Raw genomic sequence first — 18,459 nt, 5'->3', positions numbered from 1 at the left:
TAAGAAATGGATGGAGTTGGAATATATTTTGTAAATGTAATAAGTGGGATTTGCTAATGGATTAGCTGCATAAGTGAATATTAAAGATCTTTTAGCTTACATTTTATAGTTCTGACTACTCTAGAGAAATTAGTGTGGCAAAAGAAAATAACTCAAGGTGACCCCTAGTTTTTTTATTTTGACAACTGAGCCATATATTTTACTGAAATCATGTTTGTGGAAGGAACAGATATTCCCCCCAAGGGGGAACATGAGTTGATCATCAAAAAATTTACACCATTATACTCAATCTTTGCATTATATTCCAAGCCTCATTGCTTTCTCCTCTTTTGATGATCCAAAGTATTCATAAATTTGCAGGAAAGGAATAAAAATAAAATTTATTTTAGTTAAAAATAAATATAAAATATAAGCAGAGATATATTTTTAACAAATAGATTTTCTCTTTATTTTCCATTTTTTTAAATAAAATGGGGCCATTGCACACTATGTAAAGTGTATTCTTCACTAAAAGAAAACACATATAGGGAAGCATGTACACCATTAATTACCATCCCCCTATCTAAGCATTGTGATTATGCATTGTATTTACTGTTGGTACCTGTCAAGTAAAACTTTCACAAAATATTTAAAATTATTTCTATATGTGGTCATTTTTATAGTAACTCCTAAAAATGTCACATAAAATTTTATTTCCTTCATAGAATTTTAAATATGAAAGTATCTATCACAGGCGGAGTAGCCTTTCTGACATTCAAGCAGACTGCTGCCCTGTATTTATTTTCTTCAGTGGTTCTGATACTGCCTGACCAGGTGTCACCTATGAAGGCAAATTCTCTTTGACTTTAACACAGGGCACTCATTGTTCAGTACCTCTTTGATTAGATTATACATAAAATGTACATGTATGTCACTCACCAGAGATTAAATAATTAAGATGCTCTTAATATTGCAGGGGAAACATTACAATTCTCATTATTTTAATGGACTGGTGGACTCAAGAGGTTTGATAATAGGATGCAACATCTTACATTTATGTTAGCAAAATTCACGATTTTGAAATGTTTGGTGACCTAAATTTGCAAGCTTTTGATGACTTGCGCAGAAAGATGTAGTCTCAGATCAAATCTCAGCAGACAGATCATTCTTAAAAATAATAACAGTAATTCATGTAATGGTGCCTTTATTATTAGTGCCATTCAAGCACTAATGACTCCACAGCCCGGGAATGAGTGGTCTTTTAATCTCTGCTTTGAGAGGGGTCCCGGAGGCCCCGAGGCACTCTGTGGGCTGCAGCACAGCTGCCTCTGCTTTTCAGGACGTTGTCTTTTAGGGGCCTCACTATGGATGACTAATAGGTCGCATAATCCAATAATTACACTGCAGTGTTTGAACTGGAAATACAAAAAGACAAATATTTTCTCTTTGTTAAATTTATGTTCCGTCTTGTTCTAAAAATAACCCTAACTAGCTTGTTAAAAAACAAAAAAAAAGTATTACCTGCTCTACAATCTTGAGGTACAATTTCTGATTTTGTCTCTATAAATCTGTAACTTATTGGTTAAGCCAATCATAGTAGCATTAAGTCTAATATCTTCCTCCACAGAGTCACTCTCCTTCTAAGTTGTACAAAGCTAAAGTGAAACAAATATGAGGTCTTAGGCACTCTCATCCTGAAATCTATCTAAAGTCCTGTGCTCAGTGGAGTGAGCCTTTCTCTAACCAGTCCAACAGTGCTGTTGCTTGTTGTAGCTACCAGCATTGCCTCTTGGTCCTTCACAATCCAGTGATGATGTTAGTCTACCCTTGAAGGGGCCTTGATATTCCATTTTCCTGAGAATGAATTGAGGCTCTTGAAAGGAGGCAATACTGTCCCCTCAAAGCCACACCTGATAAAGTGTTTTAGTAAAGCATCTATTCTTCTAGGTAATTTTCAGTTTAGCAGGAATATAGTGGAGAATGGAGAATAAAAAAACCAAACTTATGAAGATAGCATATATTCTATTGGGGGTTCCAATCAACAAGTAACTGACAAGCAATCTACTTTATGTAACACCATGAATAGATGCTACTGATAAGTTCATTTGTACAGGGACCCCCAAATGGAGGTTGCCTGAGTGGCCCAGCCCATGTCACAAATCTAAACCTGAGAGAGCCTGCACTTATGGAAAACACCTTTCGAGTAATCTTAACAAACACCAGTCACAATCCTCTAACTCAGCTAAGCTAGGTTAAATTACCCTAGAAAACAGAGCCTGCTAGCTTTATAAAGAAATCCTTACCCTCCCAGCCAGTCCTGCCTCGTTTTTATGTTGCCTCTTACTAATGTTCTGTAAAACTCTCTTTTGCCTAAAGTCACTCAGGAAGACTGCTCTACTGCTTGTAAGGCACTTTAAGTGCCTTACAAATGTATGGGTTGTTTTCCTTTAAATCAGGAACATCAGACTCCTTACTAAATTGATTTAGTTTTGTCATTTGATACTACCAACTAAACTGTGACAAACCATCTACTAGATAGAAGGTGATTTTTATTTTCAAAGATGTTAAGTTGTGAAAAGAGAGAGAGAGGGAAGGAAGGAATGACAGACAGGAGGGAGGGAGGGACAGGGACAGAGGGGAAAAAGGAAGGAAGGAAAGAAGGTAACTAGGTTATCCCCAAAGAAGACTTTGAGATAAGGACTAGAGTGCAAGTAATTTGTTTGGGAGTGGTCCAGCAAGGGAGTGGATACGTGAGATACGAAAGAGAGAGAGCCAATCAGGATATAGTAATGAGCAGGTAACCTTATTACTTATGGGCAACTGGGGAACTCAGTCCCACTGTGAGTTTTGGGAGTGATTTAGAATTTGTCTGTGTTGTCCTCCTCAGGTTGCAAGGATGGGACATTTATCTACCAATTCTTTTTTTTCATAGTAAAATGTTTTATAACAACAGTTTATTTTAGAGTGATAATACAATGGACATTTATTATACAACAAAATATAACCAACACAAAGTAGCACTGACCATAATGTAACCCCATTTTCAGTCCACAAAAATATAGCAATAACAGTATAGTCCAGGGTTTCAGGAATTCATAAAACACACTTTAAGCTGTTCACAAATATGCTGTGACCATTAGGGTTGACTACTTTTCTGTAAAGGACCTAATAGTGAATATTTTTAGCCCTGGCACATGTTCTTTTTTCCCTTTCTTCTTTATTGATATATGTATACAAATGATATACACATATATGTATGTATAACACATGTACATATGCGTATATATACACATGTGTATTTAGGAGGATATTATTGTTATTACAACCCTTTAAAAACATACAAACCATTCCTTTTTTATGCACAATATTGTTTTATATTAGTTTCAGATATAGAGTACAGTGACTAGACAATCATGTGTTTTAAAAAGTGTTCACCCTGATATTTCTAGTACCCAACTGGCACCATGTACATAGTAATTACAATATTACTGACTATATTCCTGCTGCTATACTTTATGTCCCCATGACTACTTTGTAACTACTGATTTGTACTTCTCAGTCATTTCACTGTTATCATTTGGTCCCTGGCACGTCTCCCTTCTGGCAACCATCAGTCTGTTCTTTTTATCTATGAGTCTGTTTCTGTTATGTTTGTTCATTTATATTGTTCTTTAGATTCCACATACAAGTGAAATTATATGGTATTTTTCCTCTGACTGACTTATTTCACTGAGCATAATACCCTTTGGCTCTATTCATGCTTTTAAAAATTGTATGATTTAATCAGTAAATGAATGAATCAAAAAATTGTGGTACATATACACAATGGAATTCTATGCTGCAGAGAGAAAGAAGGAGCTACTACCTTTTGCAACAACATGGATGGAACTGGAAAGCATTATGCTGAGTGAAATAGGCCAGGTGCTGAAGGACAAATACCATATGATTTCACCTTTAACAGGAAGCTAAACAACAAAACAAACAAGCAAGCAGAAAAAAAAAAAACAAAGACACTGAAATAGAGAACAAGGGGACAGTGACCAGAGGGGAGAAGGGAGGGAAGTTAAGGGGAAAAGGGAGGAGGGATTTGGAGGAACAAATAGAAAGGACACAAGGACGAGAACTAAGGGGGGTGGAAATGGGAGGGAGGTGGGGAGCAAGGGGCAGGGGAGGCTGGGATGGGAGAAACAGACAAAAAACTGTACTTGAAAAATAAATAAAATTAATTAAAATTTAAAAAATTGTATGATTTAGTTCCTTTTTATGGCAGAGTAATATTCCATTGTGTAAATGTACCACAGGTTTTTTTTCACTCATCTAGTGATGGGCACATGGGTTGCTTACATAGCTAGGCTATGGTAAATAACACTGCAATAAACATAGGGGTGCATATATTCTTTCATATTAGTGTTTTGAGTTCTTTGGATATATTCCCAGAAGTGGAATTACTGGGTCATAAGACAGATTAATTTCTTATTTTTTGAGGACCCTTCATGCTTTCCACAGTGGCTGCACCAGTCTGCATTCCCACCAATAGTGCATGAGGGATCCCCCTTCTCCACATCCTCACCAACACTTGCTCTCTGTTGATTTATTGATGATAGCCATTCTGATGGCTGTGTGGTGGTATCTCACTGAGTTTATTCGAGGGTAACACTGACAGTGTCTGTTACAATAAGCACCTCAGGATTTTTGAACAGAAATTTTAGATAGTAGTGGGCACCATGAAGGAAATAAAGTGGAGGTAAGTTATAGCAGTGGGAGGGGAAATGCCATTTTTGAGAATATGGTGGGGGTTGTGTGCATTGGAGGAAGTGACACTTGAGCAGAAAACAGAATATTGAGAACTGAAGCATTAGTAGACCAGGGGGAGGGGTCTCCAGTGGAGGGACCAGCAAGTGTAAAGGCCCTGAAATGGCAGAAAGGTTGGCAGGTCCTGGGAACTGAAGAAGTCACTGTGGATGAAGCATTGTCAACAGAGGTGTAAATGGTAGGGAATGCCTTTGGTGAGGTAGACAAGGCCTGATCATGCAGAACCTTAAAGCCAGGATAAGGAATCTGAATTTTATTTTGAATATGATGAGAAGCTATTAAAGGGTTGTGAGCAGTATGTATGATTCCATTTTGTTTTAAGCAATCACTCTGACCTCTGTATGGTAATAAGAGTAGAAACAAGAGATGGATTAGGAGGCTATTGTAACAATTCAGGTGAGAGACATTTGAGGCTTAGAACAGAAAAATAGAAATATTACAATAAGAAATGTCCCTATGATAAAGGAGAGTGCTTCCTATTCACAAAAAATGCTATCTAACCATTAATAATAAAAGAATGAAATATGTCACAAACAAGATCTAAAAATAGAATGGATCATTGACTCAGAACAAGACTTAAGAATTAATAACTAAGTGTATACTTATAGAGCAGTAAGAATTATAGTGGCAAATATGCAAAAGAGTCAAAAGAGCCAGGAGGCTCAGAGCAATAACAAAAATAAAGTGCAGACTACATAACACCTTTGCAAGCCTCTAGGCCATAAAGTAACATTTAGTTATTCAACGGTCCAAAGGGGAAATTTCTGAAAAATAATGTAGATTGTAGTTAGCTTTTTGGGCCATGGACTTTTTGCCCATCACATAGCAAAACTTTCCCAAGTGCCCTTTTGCCATCACAGCCCTTCCATTAGATAGCTCATCCATTCCTTGGCTGCGTTAAGACTTTCCTTCCCAATTCTAAATTTCTGTAAATGCTGCCCACGACATCAAGCCAAAGATGCCATTACTCCTCATTCGTTGCCCCGATAGATTCTTAATTGCTGTTTTTGCCTTTATTCCTCTCGCAGCACACAGTGCACTGTTCCCTATAATACTCCTTTTATCCTGTCACTTTCCTGAATGAAATTGTCTAAGAATAACAACCTATTTAGTTGCTAGATAAGGTTTATCTCCTGCTCCTCCCTCACAACCCTCAAGCTCAGCATAACAGAACTCATCATGAATATACCTTGTTGCTACCCCTTTTGGTCTTTTCTCTTCTTCTTCCCCTATTCTGGAATTTTACATTGTGGCGCACACACATACACACACACACACACACACACACACACACACACACACACACACACACACCCCATCTCTGCCTACAAAAAATACTTCTCAAGTCTTCCTTCTTCCTCTCTTTCTTTCTTTCTAAAGAGAGAGGAGAAGGGAGGGAGAAAGAGAGGGAGGGAAACATCAACATGCAGGTTGCCTCTCATGCACCCACAGCTGGGACCTGGCCCACAATCCAGACATGCGCCCTGATTGGGAATCTAACCAGTGACTCTGCTTCGAAGGCCCACACTCAACTGACCTACAGCAGCCAGGGCTCAAGTCTTTTTCTTAAAGCCTTTCCTATATGTGATGCGTCCCAGCAGAGGATCATAAAGTAGCACTGTTAGAAGTATTAGCCAAGCATTTAGTCATTTACTGAATGCCTACTTCATACCAACTTCCGTATTTAGTGTATAAAGATGAATATAAAATGCTCCTGCCTCAAGGAGCTGAATCCTTTGGGAGAGATGAATGCAGAAATACAGCTTTGTGGAACATGGTGAGTGTGATGACTGAGATATGAACAGGGGTTAGGGTTGTGGGTGTCCAGGATCACAAATAATGCAGGGAGAGGCAGAGGGGTCCAGCTGGCAGGCACAGAGAGCCAGGTCTGAGCTCAACCAAAGGCAGAGGTCTCTCAGTACCAAGGAGAGCGCCTTGTGCACCCAGCTTTGAGGCATTCCTCACATTTCGGGAAGCAGCTCAAAACCTCTGTCCTGACAAGCAAGAGTTCTGGTAACGGAACACTCAGACGTACCCTAAGCCCCTTTGAGTAAGGAAAATAGTACTTCAACATATGAACTTGCAAGATTTGAGGATTGAAGATTAGTTGACGAATTTATATCCTTAGAAGATCCTTTTTAATCAAATCCTCAGAGGATGGTTTTCACTCTAGAATCTGAGATGGAAATCAGGACTCTGTTCTATTGGGATTTTCTTGCTCAGGTTTTGGGGGGTTGAAGCCTGATTCCTAAGTACGATAGATAGAATTTATGTCCCCAGTCTCATATACCGTGTACCCACAGTCATGATGTTATTATGAATGTCATACTTTCTCCAAATATGATGTAAATTTCTAGAGTAGCACAGCCCAACAGAAATGTAATATGAGCCACTTTATGTAATTTTAAGATTTCTAGTAGCCAATTAAAAAAGTTAAAAAAAACCAGGTGAGATTAATTTGTTTTACTTAACCCAGTAAATCTAAAATGCTATTTCAACATGAATAAATATTAAACAATTAATAAGATATCTCACATTGTGTTTTTCACACTAACTCTTCAACATCCAGCATGTATGTTCTCACACAGAACATTTCAGTGCAGACTAGCCCTGTTTCAAGTGCACAGTTGCCACCTGTGGTTAGTGGCTGCTGGATTGGACAGCATGACTGGGTGTTAGCCTGTCTGTACTCCCACACCACCCTTTCTGACATTGCATCTTCCCAAATCTCACGGATACAGGCAAGTAAAACAGCATCACTGTGAGAGGTGATATCAAACCAAGTATGTTTTTTCCTCTGTTTACAACTGAGCAGGAGGAAGGAGGAAAGAATGTTTTAAGTTTCAAATAAGTCTGTGTATTTAAAAAAATGAGCATAATAGAATTGACCAGCTAGTTGGCTATGTAGTGAGTAGAAAAATGGATTCATGAATGGTGACAAAATACTTAATCTGTACAGAGATGTATCATAATGAGGAAAACTAGTGCTAAGGAATATAATATACTTCTTTCCCCTGAAAAATATTTTTAGAGTGTTAAAAATGTATATTCTGGTGGTGAGGAGAAAAGAGCACTGGAGGTCAGGAGATTTTCATTTTAGTTTTTTGTTCTGCCACTAAGTAATTAAATTTAGATTCTTAAACAAGTAAATTAATCTTTCTAGCCCTCGGTTTCCTCATCCCTAAAATAAAAGAATTTGGCCAGATGTCCTCCCACTCCACAGTCCTGTTGACTTGGTCTCTTACATAAATTCCACAGCGATTGTCTCCTTTGTAGCCCAACTGCACAATTTCTAACCCAAACTACCACGTCTAGTCTCCTCAACAATTTCTCATATCTGTTCTGTTCTCTACACTATCATCCATGAAATCTTTCTAAATAAAATATCTCATCATCTCATGCTCCTACAGTCCATGGCAATTGGTATGGTCTGCTTTTTATCTGCTCCCCGGTTTTGATTCCTGGAAAGGCTTGTAATTTTTAATACATGTGCAAAGAAAATCCAGGATTTAAAATGCATACAATGTTGTTGAAAGTCTAGTAGTTTTTGCTGTTAAACCCTACAGATAAGTTTAAATCAGCCAATCTCTCTAGTCTGCATCCTTTTAAAAGTCTTCTATGATTTCATTATTATATTTTTGTAAACAGTGCACCCATTCTTCTGGGTACATAAAAGTAGATACAAACATAACAAATGACAGAGGCTCCACCACAAAAAGCTTCAAATTTGAGTCGATAGCCAGAAACAGGCACTTGGAGGGTGGGTCACCTGCCTCCTTTATGTGAATGAGTTGGGTGGTATTATACAATCTTTTAAGTATGAATAATTAACTATAGAAAATAAGGTCAGTAAAACCTTCAGCTAGAAAGAGGTCATTTAAATGAAGCAGAGGTCATGAACTGCAAGCAATTCATATGGATCAGAACAAAACGGGCTTAGGGGGTCCGTTTGTGTGTGAGGTCATTTCAAATCAAATAAATGAGAGGGGCATTTTCAGAAGTAGTGTTTTGATTAGAATAGGTAATTGAAAATATGCTTTTTTCTTGATATTAATCCTCATAATGACAACCCTTTCTGGTGCTTGTAGAAAGTAGGAAGAGAAAAAAAGTTAAGCAACAAAGGGAGACAGTGGACCATTAATAAACGGATGTTGAGTCCTATGTGTGAGCAGTGAGTTTTCCCAGGATTAGAATTGCAGGTATTAGAGGACCCTGCAGTCAGTTTATAGCACTACTAATATTTCTGTGCTTCAACTAGAGGGAAAAAAATCTGAAAAATCACTAAAGAGCACTTTTTTACTCTACCACTTTGAAACTACCTCTAAAGGAACAAAACCCTTCCCAGATCTTTGGAGACTTTTGTGTAGAGTAGGTATCTAAGCACTTTTTTAAATCTAAAGGGTGGGAAAGAGATCAAAATAGTTAAATCTGAGATGGCCCAAGCATTCTCCAAATTACTTTCCCATATTTGGCAGGCAGCCAGCCAGCCCCTTGTCTTTGCAGTGAAAACTCAAAAGAAGAAGATGGAGGAGTCGGGGAGGAGGAGGAGGAGGAAATGCTGGCAAAACAAATTCACAGGACATGAGCCAGCCGGGTGAGGAGTCGCAAGGAGAAGTGCCCATTCACTTTTCCTCTTCTTTTTTCTTTTCAGTTTTATCAGGAAAAACAAATAGGGAATCTCCTAGCTGTCCTGTGAAGGAAATTTATCAGTGGCAGAAGCATTTGTGGCTTTATAGGGCCAGTTGTGAGCTCTATAGATTTGAATGGCATGGTCCATTTGAGGTATAATAGAAATTTTGTACAGTACCTGCGTCTGAAGGAGTGTCCATGAACCACTAATGCTAAGGTTTGTACACTGACAAATTCTAGCTCCAAAATTTTCTTGCTGTGTGATTTTAGGCCAGTTATGAAACCTCTTTGACCGTCTGTGTACTCTTCTGTAAAATGGCAGCAGTGATTGGAAATACATCATCACATTATTGTCAGGACTGGATTAGTTACTAGGTGTACATATGTCTAAAACAGTGATAGATTCAGCAGATGCCACCTTGTATTACATAGCTATATCAAATTTCCCCATTTTCTAATCAATCTATTTCTCATCCCTCATCTTACATAAAATATTTACTACATCAAGAACTCCCACTTTATCATTTCTTGATTACTAGATTCTGTCTTATATTTATTTTAAAATAATTGAAATGGTTAAAATATTTGAAAAGCCAAAATAAATTATGGATTTTGCTAGCAAGCCCTTCTTTCAGGTGTGTGAGTCATTACAGGCACAAGCTGTCCAGTGGGTCATGCCTCCATGTCAAGTTTCTCATCTCAGGCAGGACTGTGATCTGGTTGTGCCTGTCACCAGTGACAAAGCCCCACAGTAACTGGTTCTCTTTCCTGGTCATATCAGATCTTGTCCCTCTGTCCCTCTCTCACCTTTGCTCCTCTCACCCTTTTCATCCAGGAGGGCCTTGCCTGTTTTTTTTCCAGAGATGGGCACACATCAAATTATTTTTCTGTTTCTTCTATGGATCTTTTCAGACTATAGAAAGGATGGCTTTGTACAGTAGTGGGCTTTAGAAATGCCAACCATAAATGCATTATATTTGGGACTATGGTTGTGAATAAAAGGATTTAAGGAACTGTGTAAGTTTATGAAATAGTAGGAATACAATGAACTTGGAAAGAAAAAAGCTAACGGAAAGTCCTGGATGAAGAAGATACAGGTTAACAAACTTGCTTTCAAATTTTCTATTTTGTTAATCATTTCATTACAATTTTCTTTACTAATTAATTGTGCTTATTTTCCAATTAATAACAAAAAGGGAAGAAAAGGGAGAAGATTTGTATGGTAAATAGTAGGAAATTAAGAGTAATTGGGAGAAGTGGCAAAATTTTAAAACAGAATTTATAAAACAAGTAGATTGATTTTGTTAAAAGTTACTTAACATTAAGCATTTATAAATAAATAAGATAATGCTTTGCATGTATTTTAGTATTTTTTTTCCTTTAGACTCTGTGAGGTAGGTTACTGCTATTAGGGCCATTTACAAATGTAGAAAATGGACTTTGAAGAGGCAAAATGGCCTAAGGTTACAAACTCGTAAAGGGACAGAGCCAGAGTCTGAACTCAGGACAGTTTGACCCCAAAGTTTTTAACCACGAGGTCCCTCTATGAATATATAGAATAAATGAGCTGAAAAGGAAATGTAAACATGTTATAATAACCAAGGAAGAAGTAAGTTTTAGGAAAAATAAACAATGATATCTGAATTGGTGGAAATGATGGAGTGATTGAAAGACTGTTAAAGGAAAGACAGGAGGTATAGAAGAACAAGGAGTGACAATGTGCAGGGAAAGGCATATAGCCAAGAAGTAATTGTTCATGCTAATGAACATGTGATGAGGTGAAGATTGCTGTATTTGAATGTATTTCTTTCTCAAGTTACATGCAAGTTCACATACAGGAAAGCATAGCCATACTTAGACATTCACCGACTGGTCTAACAGTTAATAGGTAACTGCTGTATTCAAAGCACAGTGCTTGGTGTTAGAGTTAATAGAAAATAGCTTATAATTCAAATTGGGAAGGAGAGTCAGTTATATTTTTAAAAAACTAAATCACAAAAAATAGGTAGTCAGCGTTAGATAAGTGCTAAATGATAAGGCCTAAGGGCAGCAAGGCAGTTAGTTCCCTGATGACTGTGTACCTCAGTTAAATTGTCTTGGGGACAAATGGACTTGATCTTAGTGTTGATGGAAGGGAGAGATTTAGACAAGGGAGGAGGTTGGGAGCACACTCCTTGAGTGATGTCTGGAAACGGAGTCAACAGAGGTGCAAAGCTAGAATGGGCAGTGATCATAGACCTGTTTGGATGGAAGAAACTGTGTATGTTTAAGACTCATGGAATATCAGCTTGGAGTTATAGGTAGGGGCTAGATTGTAAAGGAATTTAAGTAACAGTCTAAGGACTTCATAGGCAATGGAAATCTCTTAACATTCTGATAATACATGCTTAATTTGGGAAAACTGACATGTCTTACACCTATTGCACTGGCCAAAATATGTTAAGATAATTTCCAGTATTGCAGCATGTAAAGGTGACCACATGCGCTTCTGGTTGTACTAGAAATAACAATGCAGCCATTTAAAAATAATGTGGAATGGCACATACATAAAGATGTTTTCACTTATAATTATTTTAAGAAAAGTTTTTCAAAAGTCTTTGGTGTCACCCTAGCTGGTGTGGCTCAGTTGGTTGGAGCATCATCCCATAAGCCCAGGGGTCACAGGTTCAATTCCTGGTCAGGATGCATATCTAGGTTGCGAGCTCAGTCTCCAGTCCTGGCATGTTCAAGAGGCAGCCGATTGATGTTTCTTCTTTGCATTCATGTTTTTGTCCCTCCCTTGCCCTCTCTCTAAGATCAGTGGGCATGTCCTCAGGTGAGGATTTACAAAAAATCCTTGGTGTATGGTGATAAAAATTGTGGTGCAGCACTCCAGTGGAATATTGGCCGTTCACTGAAAATCACAATACTGAATACTGGTAGCAATATGAAAAATAGGTATGACATAATGTTAACTTCAAAAATGAAAACTTTTAAGATTGGAACTTTGCTGAAATCACACACACACACACATTCAGACAAGACCTGTAATGAAACTCTGACACACTGGAAATTTTTGAAGAATTTTATTGTTTACTCTTAGTGTTGTCTAAGAAAAAGAAAGATGAGTGATGAGTAGAATGAATTGTGACAGAAAAGGTAAAATTAAAAGAGTTGCATTAATCATTTAGGTATTCTTTTTTACTTTTTTTATTTAATTTTTATTTATTTACCTTTAGAGGGGAAGGGGGGAAGGAGAGAGAGAGAGTAACATCAATGTATGGTTGCCTTTCTTGCATCCCCTGCTGGGAACTGGCCTGCAGGGAACCGGCCTGCAACCCAGGAATGTGCCCTGACTGGGAATCGAACCGCGATCGTGTGGTTCGCAGGCCCATGCTCAATCCACTGTTAGGTATTCTTAAATTGGATTCTTGAACTTCCCATCATATGTGTTTAGGGGTTTCTGAATTTTCATGAGTTAGCATTCCATACTTTCAACAGATTCTTAAAATCATTCTATTGCTTGAACTACTAAAATAAATCCAAGGAAGCTTGATTTGTAATATGTCCCACAAACATTCTGTAACAATTGAAATGAAAGAGAATTCACTCACTGAGAATTTTTCTAAGAGGAGGTGGTAGATTTTACAATTCAGGGAAGATTTGAAAATGTGTGATTAAAAAGATCTCTTCTAGCTTGTATGATTTTGGTGAATTTTGTTGCAATAGAATTGGCAAACCTTTTTCTATTTTATTTTTATGAGTGAATTGCTTCTGTATTATTCAAATAAGATTTCAGATGTCACATGTAAAGTCATTTTGAAAAATGAACTGTATTATTACACAGAGGTATATTCAGGGGGACTGATTCTAGAAAAGGTGTGTATGTGTTCATGTGTTTAAATGTGTAAGTAAGAGGTAGGAGAAATTACTTTGTCACTCACACACACTTCGGCAATATGTGGCTATTCAAGGTCATTGATTATAACAACTGAAACTTCTACAAAATGGCTATGAATCTTGTTTTATACCAGCGACAGAAATGAGAATTACTTGCTCTGGGAACCTGGCCTGTATTTTAGTTACACAATTTGGATATTACTGGAGTCTGGAAGTCCCAGGCAAGAAATTAGTTTTAATGACATGAAATTACTGGTATTTGGCCTTTTTTGACCTAGAAAATGGCCACTTAATGTGGTTTTACCCCTAATGTGTTTCCTGTTCCTTACAACCTACTTTTTTACCCTTGTCATTTCTATTCTTTGTTGTTATATCTTTTCAAATTTCAGTTATGATTGCATTGTTGCTATTCTATTCTTTACATTGTCTGATAAATTTTGATGTATATAAAGATAATTCTAAGAAGACTTTAAATGCAATGCACTTAAAGATATGTTTTAAGTAAAATGCACCTTATGTAATATATTGATACATTGCTTCTCAGCCTTTTGGCTAAAATCAAGCGTAATATATTGATACACATATGAATTGCCATAAATGAACTCTATATAAAATGTTGCAAGGATATAGTGTTCAAAAAATTCTGGTTCTTGTTACTTTTGTTAAAGGTGTCTAGTGTTTTCATCACTTTCATTTGAAAAACTCTTCTTATAGAATCATTCTTAATGACTATATAATACTCTGGTATTGTAATAATACCAGAGTTCTTTAAAAAATAAATATATATTTATTATATGTTAAAAGTAAAATGATATTTTCCACACCACTGTTTTTTTAAAGATCTCTGGTATTGTTACAATTAGAAATATATAGCCCTGGCTGGGTCTCTCCGTTGGTTGGAGTGTCATCCCATACACCAAAAGGTTGCAGGTTCAATCCCCAGTCAGGGCATGTTCCTAGGTTGTGGTTCTGTCCCTGGTTAGAGCAGGAGGAATGGGAGAGAAATGGAGATTGGGAAAAGAAGGATGAAGACTTCCTTGACTTGGGGTGGTGATCACACAACACAGTGTGTACAGGTGATATGTTGTAGAATTAAGCACCTGAAATCTGTATAATTTTGTTAGCCAGTGTCACCACAGTAAATTTAATAAGAAGGTAAAATATTTTAAAATTTTAAAAGAAAAAAGAGATGGGGCTGAGAATTAATAAATGTTTTATTGTTTTGATGGTACATAGATTCAGAAGGAAAACATGGCTCTGCTGTTCTCTTGAAACATTTGCACCAATTCTCTTCCAGAACAGTTTCTCTCAGCCTCCCTTCTTAACTCAGCATCACAGTGCCTTTCTGGAATCTTGGCATTTCGCTGAGCGGTAAATTATAAAAAAGCAATAGGATGACAGTGTTCTGTGCCATCATATTATCTGTGGGGTTCCTGGGTCTCTGTACCATGTTTACAGAAACAGATGGCTTGTGTGACACTTTGACCAAATGACATGACACTTAATGTGTCCCTATCACATGGAGCTGCATCTTTGAGAAATATGCCTGTTGATACCTGTGAGCTTGTGAGTATAGCACAGCATTTCAGGATGGGGGAAAGAAACACTAATTAATTCATTTTCCCCACTCAATTTATTTTATATGCTACTTTAGCAAAAAAAAACTATTGTATCTCGCATTTCACCATCTAATTGGCATTCTTTTTTCTTTCTGCAAGGGAATTCAGAAGAAAATTAATTATTTCTGTACTGGAGAACTTAGAGGCTGTTGCAGAAAACTGACAGTGAATGTGTACTCAGGCAAATACAAAGGCCTGTTAAATAATGATAAAAATTAAGGTCGTGAAGGTAAACTGATAGTTCAGGGTAGAACTCTTCCATTCTGGAAGAGTGCCTGAAAGAATCATTGCTCATTTTCTAATTCATAGGTAGTATTTGATTTATTTTTATTTATTTAATACAAACATATAGCATCTACTATGTGCCAGGCATTGTTCTAAGTGTCTTAAAATATTAACTAATTTAATCCCCCAGCAACTTTAGGACGATGGTACTGTATTGTCCTCATTATACAGATAAGGAAACTGAGGCACAGAGGTTGGGTGTTCTGCACATGGATTATGACATTTAGAACTGTAAAATTTGGATAAAATGTAATTTTTTAAAAACTGGAAAATTCTGATTGTTTATTTGAACAAAAATCTAGAAACATAATTTTAGATTTAAATGAAGAGCTGTATCTGTTTAAAAAGCACATCTGGCCCTGGCTGGTGTAGCTCAGTGGATTGAGCATGGGCCTGCGAACCAGAGGATTGCAGTTCAATTCCCAGTCAGGGCACATGCCTGGGTTGCAGGCCAGTTCCCAGTGGGGGACACAGGAGAGGCAACCATACATTGATATATGTCTCTCTCTCTCTTTCCCTTCCCCTCTAAAGATAAATAAATAAAGTTTAAAAAAAAGCACATCTAATATTCTTATGTACTTTTAAGAATGGGTACCAGGTCATAGCATGTAGAAAATCAGTTGCATGCCAGAAATGGACAAGTCCGTGTGATGTGAGTGACTGTGTGGGAAACGGAAAGAAAGCACATTCGGTGCCATACGATGCCTCACCTGGTCTCCAAAACGGGGCTGTGTGAGAGTGGAGTGCTAAGCAGGATGGTGAGTTAGTAGCCAATGAATTGTAAATGAAATATTCAAAATTGCATTTTCAAAACAGAGCTGCTTCTGTGAAAGAAGTAATAACTGTCAACTTCAACTTTTCTTAACAAAAATATACTGCAAAGTGAAAGAGTTACTTCAAAGGGCCCTCCCTGTGCAGCAGTCCCAATGGCATTGTTTTAAAGTGGGACAATACCCATTCTTGTCATAAAATGACAGATTTGATTATGGATTTTAAGAAGCCTGTGAAGCCCAGTACCTCTGTTTACCAAGAACTGTTTTGAGTAGCCCACTGAGTAACCACTGTTGAGAAGTAACAGGTCACAGTGGGAGACAGAGCGAGAGGCGGGCCTGCAGAAGCGTTCAGCGTCTAATGGGTCCGTGGCTGTAGGGAAGCAGTGTGCTGAAATAATTCTGATTAGGCTCGGTCAGTCAGCCTGCATAATCCGCCTGGGCTCTCCTCCATTCAGCCCTTGCTGTTCAGAGCACAGTCACAGTTTAAAGCACCATTTTAAGTAGCCCTTACACTGTTCTTTGAAATACAGCCTTCATTCACATTCCTTCATGAACCTTTTTATACCTGTGGGAATAGCTAACTAGGAAAAGATCAAGTTTTGTTAACATGTTAATAGAAAAGCATAGGCACATTCTACTTTCCAATCGGAGTGTTTAAATTTATAAAATTCACTCCAAAGAAATTATTGGGAAATACCAAAAGGGGTACCAGGTGTGAATCACACTGTCTAGCCAGGCTTCTGCTACCAGCCGTGTGGGACATACTGGTGACCTGGGCAGCTGATCATTTGTCTCCTATCAGATGGTGCCACTAATAATACATAGAGCAGCAGATATGTAGTCAGGAGGAAATACCTTTATAGGCTTTCCCTCCTACTTGTTTTATCTTTTAAAAGAGTAAAATCTAAGTCAGAAATTATTTTACATTTTCAAGTTTTTGTGAGTGAATTTAAAGCTAATTAGGGTACAGTAAAGCAGAGACACAGCTGAGTGGAGGTGGGACCCACTCAGGATTCTCTGATGTCTCTACTTGGTTGGGTTTGAGAGGTCATGTGGCTGTGGTTATTGTTGATCTTCCTGACAACACGCTTTGAAGGAGATTGTGTTACATTTTGGTTGTGCTTTTGTGAAGAAAAGCATTATTCTAAGAGATCTTAAGAAGTCCTGAAAAGTGCTTCAAAGAAATATATCCACCCATTGTTCGTGACTGTCACTGTAATAAATGGGGGACAGATTTTTAGGTTTGTTCTTAGGAAGCGAATATCTGTAATTGAAAATACAGTGAATGGACACCATGTAAACCTGAATCATAGCCCATGAATGACTGGTAAACCTGCTTTTCTTGAAGTTTTTCCGGAGAACCTTAAAGCTTGCAAAATAATCATTGGGAACTCAAGGAAAAACAAGCGGCTTAAAGCTTCCTGGCAGTGTCTGCCATGAGGTCGCCCTATACATACATTTTAGAACACCTTCCATCCCTTAGGTCTTCTTAGCATGAAATACTACTCAGATGTATTTAGCACTCTAATGAAAATACTTGTCCATGATTTATTTTTTTATTTGTGTACTTATGTATCAGTAATATCTGACTTACAATAATAGTAATAATCAACATTTAGATGTTTTTACAGCTTGAAAAGGTAAATAGTAGTGACAATAGACCAGAGAAGCTTAAAACAGGAATGAAATTGAGAAATAGGAGAAAGAGGCAAAGAAAAACAGTTACAATATTTATTTTTACTGAGATCTCATATAAAATTAATTGAAGCAAATAGAGTTTCTAGGCTTCCGTGAAAGGAAAAAGGTAGAAATTTTTGTTGTGAGTTAAATGGATGGCAGGTAGACATGTATGTGAAGTATATTTTGAGGCTGAAATAAACAAGCTAGTCTGAAGGAGTTACTGGGTCCTGTAAAGAAAGAATATTTAAACAAAGACCAGATAGGAATTCTAAAGTGCCACCTTGAGTTAAAAAAAGAAGAAGAAATTATATAACATCCCTGGCATAGAAGAAAATAAGGCAGTTACTCTCTTCAAACAACCATATTACCAAACCAGAACCTATGTGTGTTTCGCTAAATAATTTTGAGCGACTAAACAGATTTTTCTTGCTTCTAAATGGATAGAAGGAAATGTTTAACCCCCATTGTATTGCAACAAAGCCAGGCAGATCGCCCTGGGAGGCCCCAGAGGTCTGAGCAGCTTTGGATTGGCTGTCAGAGGACTTTTAACATTTTACTGCACGTGGTCCGGCCACAGCAGGGTTCGGTCGCAAATGTTTCATCTGCACAAATGTGCTGGGATGGACACTTTGTTTAAGATTTTTCTTTTGCTACTGAAAGGAAACGGGAAGCGGTAAGATAGTTTCATTTGGCAGGTAATAACTGTGCTTGTTTCTGTGCAGAGGGAATTGATGTTTGGCTACTTACTGGGACTGATTGATTTTTGTTCCCACTCTCAGGTATCATTTTAATGATTTGTTTAA

General features: G+C 37.5%; 1 protein-coding gene across 1 annotated transcript in view; it reads left to right on the top strand.

Annotated features, from left to right (window-relative positions):
* Positions 1-18,311: 18,311 nt before the first annotated feature.
* The window catches only part of NRCAM (neuronal cell adhesion molecule), a 172,665-nt gene continuing 172,517 nt past the window's right edge, over positions 18,312-18,459 (top strand). Inside the window, exon 1 of the mRNA XM_053655117.1 lies at positions 18,312-18,351. The gene's annotated coding sequence lies outside the window, so the exon portion shown is untranslated. The remainder of the gene's footprint in view (positions 18,352-18,459) is intronic.

The sequence above is a fragment of the Artibeus jamaicensis genome, unplaced genomic scaffold (assembly GCF_021234435.1).
Source record: "Artibeus jamaicensis isolate MK-2021 breed Jamaican fruit bat unplaced genomic scaffold, CSHL_Jam_final contig_924, whole genome shotgun sequence".
Taxonomy (NCBI): Eukaryota; Metazoa; Chordata; class Mammalia; order Chiroptera; family Phyllostomidae; genus Artibeus; species Artibeus jamaicensis.
The sequence above is the reverse complement of the archived record's forward strand: the minus strand, read 5'-3'. Positions and strand labels throughout refer to the sequence as shown.